The following is an 11,939-nucleotide window of genomic DNA, read 5'->3' on the forward strand; positions in this document are numbered from 1 at the left end:
AGCTCATCCAAGCCATTTTCCACACCACCATTCTCTGTATCCTGACACCGTATACATAAAAAACGGCATTAATTGAATGTGGATTTTAAAGGACTCAAACGATCTTTGATCAACCTTTTCCACACAGCCTTTCTTACCGCTTTTGATATGTTGTTCGATAAACACAGCCTTATATGAAAACAAGTCGGTCAAGAGAGATGAACAGTTGGTCCTAATATGTCTGCTCCGAACTCAATAAAGACAGTAGTCGACCACAAATTTAGTCATGCTTATGATTCCATCCACAGTGTCTTTTGTCCTTGCCGTTGTCGAACTGTTCGCGATTGATTTTCGTAAGAAGTTCACAACTATTCTATAACATCGATCGCCTTTTTTTGTTTTGGAAAAGAACCCTATATAATAAGAGAGCAGAGGCGTTTGTTAATTTCTGAGATGTGATAGTATGCAGACTCGAAAAGTAAACTATTATGATATGAGGCAATTTTTTCAGCAAAAGATGTTCAAAATTAAAGGAAAATGCGTCTGAGTTATCAAAGACCCACATTCAACTAACACCATATCTGAAGTAAGCATGTAATACTTTGTTAGCAGGTAGATTACGGTTGTACCACCAGGTCGATTTTATTTTAACTGCTCTGACCACATTTCGCTTCTTCTTTTATTTCCTGTCTAATTTAGATAATGAACATTTGTCTGTTGTTCTTTTCTGTTTACTCTTATTGCGGTTGTTATTTACTCAAAGGTAACTTAAGGTAAAAGGGCACTACTGCATCAGTTAAATCGAAAACTAATGTTCAACTTAGTTTGTGTTGACATGGAATAATCTCCCTTCTATACAGAGAATGAAGCCGCCAAAAGGAGTTTTCATTGGGTATCTTTCATTTTTATTGTTTTTCATAGGCCTATAGTCTGTACAGCCAATAAATGAAACACCATTATGATGCTGTGCATTGATATTCCTGGATGGCAATATCGGTAAACGTCCTTTAGTTTATATAAATCTGTAATTATTAAGAAACCCCGTACTAAAGACTAGTGTTTCGTGGATTGAATGCATCTAGGTCTTACTGGGTTTCGAACCCTGAACCCCCGATAGCATTAGGATCGTTTTAACAAAATTTACTACCTAATCACCAAACATATTTGACCAAATCCCTTAGATCCCTCCCCCAACCCGGCGATGACTGGTGTGTGTGTGTGAAAAGCACCTGCACTGCGACAGAATCATTAATTATGAAACACTAATACTTAGATAGCACATAGTGATAATCCGCCTGTATATTGATTAATCTGTACATATCTATCAAAGAGTTGTGTTCTCCATAATCGCGTTAGTACGGTGCACATAATAAATAAATAAATAACGGAATAAAGATTATTGGATGCTACTCATAACTCTAGCTTCATTTTGTATTCCAAGCTTTAAGCTGGGATGTTGTCCTGTTTTGTACTTTGTTCTGTTTAGAACTTTTAGAATGTGCAAATCACATGAGTGGCAATCCTCGATACTCCAGGGTTTAAGCTCACTAATGCTCTCTGCACCCTTGTAATATGTCGCAGCGAAATCGAAGGCACGCGACTAGGTATTTTATTGGTCTCGGGTAAAACAATCTGACCAATATCTAGGCTGATACATGTCCTTTGAGGACTACAGATAAGCGACACCCAACTTCAAAGAAGGTCAATTTTAGGTTAACACGACCGACCGCGAGATTCTTTTGATGTACATTGAAAGGGTCAAAATAGTCTTCTTGTCTAATAAACAAGGTGGCGCACTCCGCGCCTTCGATTTTGCCATGGTATATTCCAGGATGCCGAGAGCGTAAGTGAACTTAACCCATGGAGTACCAATGATGATGATAGGCTTGCGTTAGTAATTGCACAGTTGTCACTCTGACCTGATTATCTATTTTGGTCGGATTTGTGTCCCCATTAAGAGGGTACTAAAGCAAATCCCCAATTCTACAGGGGTTTCCTACATTAGTTGACTCTTACTACAAGAAAAATTTATTAGGAAAGGTTGTTAGAAGGTAGAGAGAAAATATAAAGATCTCAAATCTTGCAGGCGGTGCAACAGAGTTGTTCGGTCGGATGTGTGTCCCCAAGAAGAGAATACTAAAGCAAATCCCCAATTCTACAGGGGTTTCCTACATTAGTTGACTCTTACTACAAGAAAAATGTATTAGGAAAGGTTGTTAGAAGGTAGAGAGAAAATATAAAGATCTCAAATCTTGCAGGCGGTGCAGCAGAGTTGTTCGGTCGGATGTGTGTCCCCAAGAAGAAAATACTAACGCAAATCCAAAATTGTGTTATATATATATATAGAGAGAGAGAGAGAGAGAGAGAGAGAGAGAGAGAGAGAGAGAGAGAGAGAGAGAGAGAGAGAGTGTATAAATATCTCAAATCTTGCAGTGGTTGCAGCAGAGTTGTTTGGTCGCGTTTGTAGTGGTTGCAGCAGAGTTGTTTGGTCGCGTTTGTGTCCCCTAGTAGCAAATACTTTAGCAAATCTCAAAAATCTCCAGGGGTTCCCACACTAGTTGACACTTACAACACAATACATGTAAAAGATGGTTTATTTGTTTTCTCAATCCCCGAGCAGCTGAGACTGGTCATTTATTTGTACAAGTTTTCTCTTACGAACTACCTTATACTGCCTTCGGTTTGCTCTTGATTTTTTGTCATGTCTTACTTTTTTATTTCGATAGTTTTTTTGTTTTTCTTTCGTTGTCTTTTCATACCAACCGATATTTAAAGTTTTATCCTTATGCATATTTTTGTAATCTTACTTTATTTAGATCATATTTATAACGTATTATTCTGTCGAAAGAGCAATAAATAATGGCAAAAACAACAAAAATTATATGTCACAGCTTTACGTTAATACCATTGAAAATTGAAAAATCTTTTATTCATAACTCGGGTTAGATATTATGGAAAATCGGCTTGACGACTGAGAAAAAAATGCAGTGGCTACTTGACACTCGGGGCATTTAAGTAGAAAGAAAATGGTATGTAGGGTACCTAAATCCAGAAAGATTGTATGTGCCGATAGTGAGTCTGAGTAGGTGGTTTTGCATATCCAGATTATTTTTTTATCCAATATCCAAAACTCTGAATAATTTATATATCGCATTTGTGGCAACGGTGTCAAAATGAGTAATTCATTAATATTTAATAGTTCGGCTTTTAAGATAATGGATTTGAATTGCCTTTTGCAAGTACCGTGAATAAATGGGCATTCATTTTTAATAAGTAAAATGTTCGACAATAAATGATAGTCAACCATCTATCTTTTCAGAATGCAAATAACAAACAAATAAATCATCAGACACTTTGGCGATAAAATTATCGTCATCACTTAAATCATTATTGTTACAGGAATGAACATAGATTTAGGGCAAAATTAACATATATTTCTAGTTTGCCTGGAAATCTAATAAATATTCATCGTACGTACGAGCAATTTATTAAACAAACATAACAATTTTAAAACATGTTTTCGTTAAAAATACCTGTCGTTTGATAATTTGAGGCAGATAAGAAGAGGTTAATATTCAGAATAATGTTAAGTATCCTTATCGCGCTGCTGGCAAAACACTAGAAATTCCCACGTTAGCCTTTTTTTCCCTTAGTACAATAACTGCTGCTCAATTTTTCTTTTGGATATAAATGTACATATATTTAGCGCGAACGGGCCAGAGATTCTAGCATCGACAAAGTAGCTCGGGTTGTTAGAGCGATGTTATAAGGATCATAGGTCTAGGATTTAAATCCTGGTCTGTTTTTGTTTTGTTTTGCAATTTCACACTCAGAACACTGGGTGAAATTTTTGTTCTGTTTATTTATTATTTTTCCATATAAAACCACAAGACATGACGTTTTGTTTGTATGTGCTTTACGTCTTATTAACAGCTATGATCATTTAAGAACGTGCCAGGTTTTGGTTGTGGTGGAAAACCTGAGAGCCCGAAGAAAACCCAACTACTTGCGGACAGTACCTGGCGACTGCCGCACACAGGGCTCGGACCTGCGACCAAGCGGTGGAGGGCTAGTGATCGTATACGGTTATACGGCTTAACCACTGGGCTACCGAAGCAAGGTGTTCTTTTCAGAAATAATTTATTATGGATGTAATCATGACAGAAATACTCTCCGTCTGCATCCTCATGTCAACAACGTCTGAACTAAAGTTCAAGATCCCTGTCACATTAAAAGCAAATTATTTTAAAGATCCCACTTTGGTTTGTCGTAGATACAGTATGCTTCACTTAAGTTTGATTTGGATATAACTGTATGTACATGTAGCTTTACTGGAACACATTTCTGCCGTTGACTAAAATGCATGTACATAACCCAGTAGGTTAGAGTAACATTTAATAGTTTGAATCTAGGGATCGAATACTGGTCTGGCCCTGTCTACACTCAGAGTACTGCTATCGATTGGATTATATCTTTATTTCATGCTTATTATTTATTCCTTTAAGGCATGTTTTTTTCTTCTTTTCAGAACGGATTTATCAAATGTATAGTCATGCCGACGAAATAATACGTTTCCAATGCACAATTTGAAGATTTAGGCAGTGGTGCGGTGATCTTTAAGGGTTTCGTCCGGGTTAATATCTAGAACACGGACCTTAATCATCCAAATCAATCAATGTATCAATGTCTTTTCTTAAAATAAACGATGTCCTCGACTTGGCGGTTGTTGTACTATTGTCTTTGATCTGGTCCCAATTATTCTGTTCATCGAACCATAAACGTTAAGGAGTGTTGTAAAGGGAACAGATGACGTGGTATACAACTATTTTACGTTTGGATAAACCTTGCCTGGTGTTCTATTTAAAGGGAAAGGTTAAATAAAAGATAAGAACATGTTAAAGAAATATATTGGATTTTTTCTCTGAACCGAACAAAGGTGTAGAATTTATATACCTTTTTTTGTGATTAAAACAGTATGGAGTTTTTTTTAAAGCGCCTCATTACAACATGCATGCTTTTGCCTTTAAACATTTAATTATGACTTCGTCTTTATTTTTTTCTGTCGTTGTCTACAACATAAAGGATACGAATAATGATGTTGAAGAAAAACAAAACAAACACGAAATAACACTAGGTCGACTTTACTCACCTTTCCCTGAGCATACATTTTTTGAATGTAAGGTAAAGGGTACTGACACGTTAAACTATAGTAATACCATTGTTACCTATGTGAACTATTTGTTTTAGCTGGAATTTTTAAATTGATGATTAAGGGTTTTTATGCACCTGCCATTCTGTTCAAACAGTAGTTAAGACCAGTTGGATTTTCAACATTTTGGCTTTTAGCATCTCCGATGGGTGCTAGAGGGACAAAACAGCTGTAGGACGCGGTATAATTAATGTTTGGGTTGCTATTTCTATTACCAAATTTTAAAGGCGCAATTACCTGTGTATTTGTGTGTGTGTGGGTGTGTTCGGTTTTGAATGTTTGGACTCAAATTATTGATATTGCAAAGCCTGCGCTTTATTGATGTTGCTATTCAGCATCAAAATGAGAGTTCTTTGTTTGTGCCTCAAAAATTGAAAGAATACATTATTTGACACCATAAATTACTCTTAGCACGGACTTAGATAACAATCTAATTCCGTGCTCTAAGCTAGGAAAATTCCTTTAGTTGCTTCATATTAAGGGAGAATACTCCAAGCCAATATGCTCCAAGCTGAACTCTTCTTTGCGATAATAAATGTTGCAATGGTACCCTTAACTTTAAACATAATATGCAAAAGTATGCTCAAACATTAAAGGACGTAGGCAAATTAATTAGTTTGTGTTGCATTGACTGGGAATGAGATTCATCAATTTGGTATGAATACATGTCATTAGCATTCTTTGACTGACAAAGGAAGATCTAGAGCCGTTTCCGAAAGCTCGCAAAGTAAATTTTCAATTACTGTTGGCGTTCAAAGAAACTTATCATATATATGTAAAAGAATATTTTACGTGATTACTTTGTCTCTATGATACATTATAATCATGTGCGTAATCCGCGATCTGCAATGAATATCAAATTTTCTGCATCATGACTACATTATTTCCTATCGTTTGAAATCAATATCTGCAATCAATCAACGTTTGTTTGATCTGATATAAATCAATGTTGAGACATTTGCCTTATTGCATACTACATCATAATTGCATGGGTGCTGTGAATAAACCGTTACGCTAAGTTGAAAGCTCAAAGATTCTTGCAAAGTTCTAGATTTATTGAGTGATTTATTTAGAAGTGATGAATTAACTAAATACTGATATATCATTTCATTAGAAAATTATGTGAACCACATAGATCAGAATACATCGCAATGCAGATTTTCGTTAAAAGAAAATCTACATGTAGATTTCAGTACTGGTGGCTGTCTGCTATTGTATTTTAGTGATTATGCATTTATATTCAAGTATGAAATCGTACCCCTGTTGATGAAGAGGTAAACATTCAAAATAACCTAACAGGCTATATTGCCGGGAAAATGTCATTATAACCCGTGGATGTATGAAAACTTGGTTGTGATTTTCGGGTGAGCCTGGTTTCATCAGCCACCTGTTTTAAGCGACTAATTTCTGCCGGTCCGTTGGGTGGCCTCTTAATACAGGGTTGACTGTATATGTGTATAAATTTACAGTCTGAATATACATACAAACGAAGAGTCAACAAATTGTGTTATTTTTAAACACGAAATGTACAATACAAAACTAGTCTAGTGGTCCGCTAGGGTTCCTATATAAATGTCAGTAAATGAGGACACCAACACAACCAAGAGGATAAGTGTTGATAAAACTGTTATCCGCCATGCTAACTGTTTAGTATCACGAAATATCACGTCCTCACATCAGGATTGCGGGTAGTGACAACAACATCACAATGAACACTTTATCCTATGAGATGAAGATGGTGACCATCAGAACTCAATGTTGATTCGACAATACAATAACATGAATCGAAGAGACATCAAAACTAAAAAAGAAGTCAGCATAAACCGCCATTAAAATACTCACTGAGCGAATGCTTCGGTATGGTAAAGGCTTCTGAACCAAATTTATAACCATTCACGGTGTGTCGAATCAAATTTAGGACAAACATATGAAACAAACTCTCAAAGGCATCATGTACACGCCTTAAGTCTAGATAGACACTTGCATCTCATAGTTGGAAATCGGGAAATAATTACGACGATACAGTGTAGATTAAAACCTTTCCGGTAGTAAGCCCTGGATAGGACTGCATACTGTTTTATATTTCCGGCAGTGTTAAGTTTATGCCTATTGCAGAAGGGTTCAGTCGCTAATTCAACAATGCACAACATTTTCAGTACTATGCGTAAGTTTAAAATCTAGTTAATATTTGATTGAATTAGACAAATCACTTGACGTCATGATAAAACATCTTGTTTCCCTGATGTGCTCAAATGTCTCCTGTTGTGTTGTTCCCAATCTGAAATTAACAAAACATCAAGGTTGTTCTGATCAAATCGTCTGTGAAACAAGATACGTGTCCGGATCGTGTTCGGCTTTGTTTGTTTATAGCTGTATCTCGGATATATTCTCGGTAAATTTAAGTTGTTTTGATTTATTAGTTTTGTTCACCAAAGGCAAATTATGGCATAGGAAAAGTCTTGGTTCAAGGAGAACAAATGCTTGTACGGTGGTAAAGTCTTCAAAACATTGAAGAACAAATCAATATGTGTTTACCTCTCGTTTAATCCGCTGGCAAGTATACTATTCAATTATAGCCTTTGGCTGAGGTCGGTACCTGGATTTATCAACCCGAGTAAAGATATATTGACCGAGGCCGCAGTCCGAGGTCAATATTTCTTTTCTCGGGTCGATAAATCCAGGAATTGACCGAAGTTAAAGGCTACAATTGTTTTATTATTTTACAAAACAGTAATGTAAGCAATCTGAAAAAATACCATAACAAAAAAGCTTCGAAAGTGGGACGGTGCATTGTTTGGAGACACGTCATAATTCTATTTTTAGAAACACCCAGTCCTTCAACAAAAAGCACGCGCTCCAAGTCATTATCGGTTTTTATCGGTGGACACGTGATGCACTCCTGGCCAATCTCTTGTCGGGAATAATATAAACATATAATAATGATCAATATACACAATCTATAATATATAATATCAATGCAATACGCATTGATGTTTTTTTAATTACAATTGAACGTTTTCCGTTATTATTGATTAATGACTTATACGTGTTGTTTTCCGAACAAAATAGAAAAAAAAACTAGTATCATATCTGGTTCATTTGTTTTCAATTTGTTAAGAAAATAAATAATATTTGAAATTGATTAAACAGTGCTAGATTACGTTTTCAATTATGATTTTTAAAGAACTATTTTTCGAGCGCGTAGTCGTGCAATCGTACATTAGTAGTAGTGCTAAGACTATGTTTTCATACACTGCAGATGTCAGTTGCAGTTTGTCCCTTTGTATAACTGATTCTGCAGAGGATATTGAACCTGTTGACTCTGAGAAATAAATTCTCCGGTTCATGTTACACGGTTTTGCAGCTAATAACGATTCAATTTACACTCCATTTGTACACCAGACGTCCCTGAATGATCTTTCATACATAATTTATTTTAGTGAATTAGTCTCTGCAAAAAATGTGTACAACGCTAAATTGTTAAAAATCGAGAGTAGAATGGCTGGATAATCAAGAATTGAAACACGTGGGCTGTCCTGATAACAAATAATGTGTAGTATTCCCGTTTCACAGCATGTACCACAGAGCGTGCTTAGCACCCGTCATATATGTGCTGCCCTTTTATGAAAGAAAACATCTAAAGTATATATCGCTTAATCATTTAAGGTTATCTCTACGGTATCTTGTATAACTATCTTTGAATTTCGTGCACGATCGACTGTGATAATTGTTTAAGGGTTTGATGTCACCGATATTGCCAATTCATTATTAAGCTCCCTGTGGCAGGGAATAATCGGCTGGTTGAGTACTTAATTACTCGCAGGAATATATTATACTTGGGAACAGCGTTTATAGTTTGACGATTAATTATGTATGTATTTTCATCGATGCCGTTCCAAGATAATCTCTACTCATGATTTGTTATCAATAAAGCTGTATGGTTTGTATTAAAGTATTTTATGGACATTACTCTACACAATATTTCATATGGTGCTTGTGTCGTTTTGTTGGAAGATTGCTAGACGGAATAGGTGTTTGACTCTGCTGGAAGTATATCAGTCTGTGAGATTCGTAAAAACTTTGTAGTTTGATATGATTCTGGTAGTTAACATGGGTACGCGTAAAAAATAAGCAGTTGTAGCACACTGCTGTGAAGGACGTGGGGCATTATGGGTAATTTTTGGCCTCATCAAAAATGAAAATACTTACTTGAATGTATTACCAATTTCTGCTATAAACATCATGTCGGTAAATTTAGGCTATCTCTCTTGGTGCAGATTTTGTTCAACGCGCATGCGTAGATGCTCTGTCATAGCAACAAGATGGTGTTGCTATGCAGACATAGCCAAAATGTGGTGTTTTCGGAAATTCCTTTCTACGAATGAACACTTGTATGACAATGTTTAAGCTTGTCAAACATTTATTTGGTTGGTGCATGCGGAGGCTTTTCATTTTAGTATGAAAATGCGGGTTTAAGTCTCTCTTTGTAATGCCATATGTCCTAAACCAGTTGTTGAATAATCTAAAATTCCATAATTATGTACTTTATTTATTCCAGATTAAAACTATTTTTAAATCCCCGATGAGGCCGTAAATGACCCTTAATGCTTCTAGTCCTTTTCACCATTTAAAAGGGCTTTATAATCCCCCTTTTCCGCTTAACTGAATTTCTTTCTTGTTTTATTACTGGCCCCTCTAGTTGTCATATCAGTTCATAGAGTCTTACTACCCTTCTTATTTTCATTAAATCATGTCGTATTTAGGTCGTATTGTGACGCTCTATACTCATGAGGTTGAACTACTGGAATGAGGAATTTTAAGTATTCAAAAGATCTTTTGATCAATCTTGAACATCTTTTCCTCCAAAAGGTTTCTTTTATCAGACGTTTTTTGTTCTTTGTTATGGCAGCTTTCTTTCCCACGAAAGGCGAGCGGCGATAAAATATGGTTATTAATAATTTTGGAACATACTTTATGAAAAACACATCAAAAACCAAAAGAAAATATAATGAGAATGGAATTGTGAGAATGAGTGAGTCCCGGGTAAACAACTGCTTGGTTTAGTTATCTGGCAAGATTTTCCAACAGACAGTAGGTATTACATATTACAAAAACTGTAATTATCATTGTGGTATTTTTTTTATTTATTTTTTAAATCAAAAAAATCTGGGCTTGGATAGACGCCATCTTTGTTTTACCGTCAATTTTTGCCCCATATATCTAAACCATCTCGGTATCCTCTCTCGGCTTTTGTTCATTCTTGCTTATATAAACGCGATCTACTGCTCGTAAAACATGATTGTTTTTCTTCTGGAAAGTTAATATATCAAAAAAAAATAATTAAGGACAAATTTTGTGCACAGTCATATTTTGATTTGTAAGAGACATCTCGTCACAAATGTGTCATCTCCCGTTAATTTAAGAGGCACAAATTAAAAGTGGGACCACCAGCAGGCCTGCAGCATAAATGCAAATAATTTATAGTACTTAAGATCAATATCAGTATTATATTTTGAATTAATGATTCTTGATAACAGTTCAGAATAGTAACGTTATTACTCTAAGATCTGACTAAAATTTTCTGATGCCGTTTGTAGTAATTTTCTGATGCCATTTGCAATTTGAGTAAGTCCTCTTTCAGTATCGGCAACAGAATCAGAAATTTGGTAGATATGTTCTTGACATTTTGTACTGTTGTACTACAATTTGTGTTTGTTCTTGTTTTCGTTTATGTTGTAAATACTAGAGACTGTACATTCATGTATGTTTAAATATAGTAGATCTGTTCTCCTAACACTTAGACCAGTGAGTCATAATATTACAACACATCTTTTAGAGGATTTCAAGGACTCAAATTGGGAGAAAAACTTGCGCACTAGACGTGGGACACGGGCAGGAAAGGGTGCTGTTAGGCGAATACCAAGTGTTCTCGGTGTTAAATCAAACGGAACCAGTGGTTTTACCCACTCGGGCTTGAACACTGATAACCTCATCCATTTGGTCACTACACATTTTCTGTCTGTCTCGCACTCTTTCTTGCAGGGCCACACTGCACCTACAGAAGTATCGGGCATCGACACTATTGTGCATTCTCGTAACGATACTTCCACATGGATTCCGACATCATCAGTATCGTTCGAGAATTTACATGTCATCAAGCCAACAACAGCTGGTCACTGTAAGTCAGTTATTCCTCTTAATTTAGTGTCCTTAAACTGTCGCTCAGTGAAGAATAAGTCATTGTCCATCGGGGATTTTGTAACATCTCAGGACATTGACATTCTTGCATTGACAGAAACCTGGTTAGGTTCAGATATCGATGACCAGATCCTAGCTGAGCTAATACCAACAGGCTATGAATTCCACCACAATGCTAGACTCGGCAAACGTGGTAGTAGGGTGGCTTTTCTGTTTAAGAAAGGCCCAAGTGTGAGACATCTCTCTTCCAGCCATGATGATGTATACATAACACTTTTAACACATGACTTGTTCTGTCATTGCTGGTGATAAACAATTTAGATTGTGTATCATTTACAGGCCTCCTCCATCTAAACAGAATGCTTTCCGAAATACAGTGTTTGTTGATGAATGGTCTACCTTTTTAGACCACCAAGTTGTTGTACCACAAGAGATTATTATCACGGGTGATCTAAATTTCCACTTAGACGATCTATCTAATGTTGATGCTCGCCAGTTCTCTGGTCTACTAGATCCCAGGGGTCTGATTCAGCATGTGCACACACCCATGGCC

Source organism: Mizuhopecten yessoensis, unplaced genomic scaffold (genome assembly GCF_002113885.1).
Source record: "Mizuhopecten yessoensis strain PY_sf001 unplaced genomic scaffold, ASM211388v2 scaffold81, whole genome shotgun sequence".
In the NCBI taxonomy this organism is placed as follows: domain Eukaryota; kingdom Metazoa; phylum Mollusca; class Bivalvia; order Pectinida; family Pectinidae; genus Mizuhopecten; species Mizuhopecten yessoensis.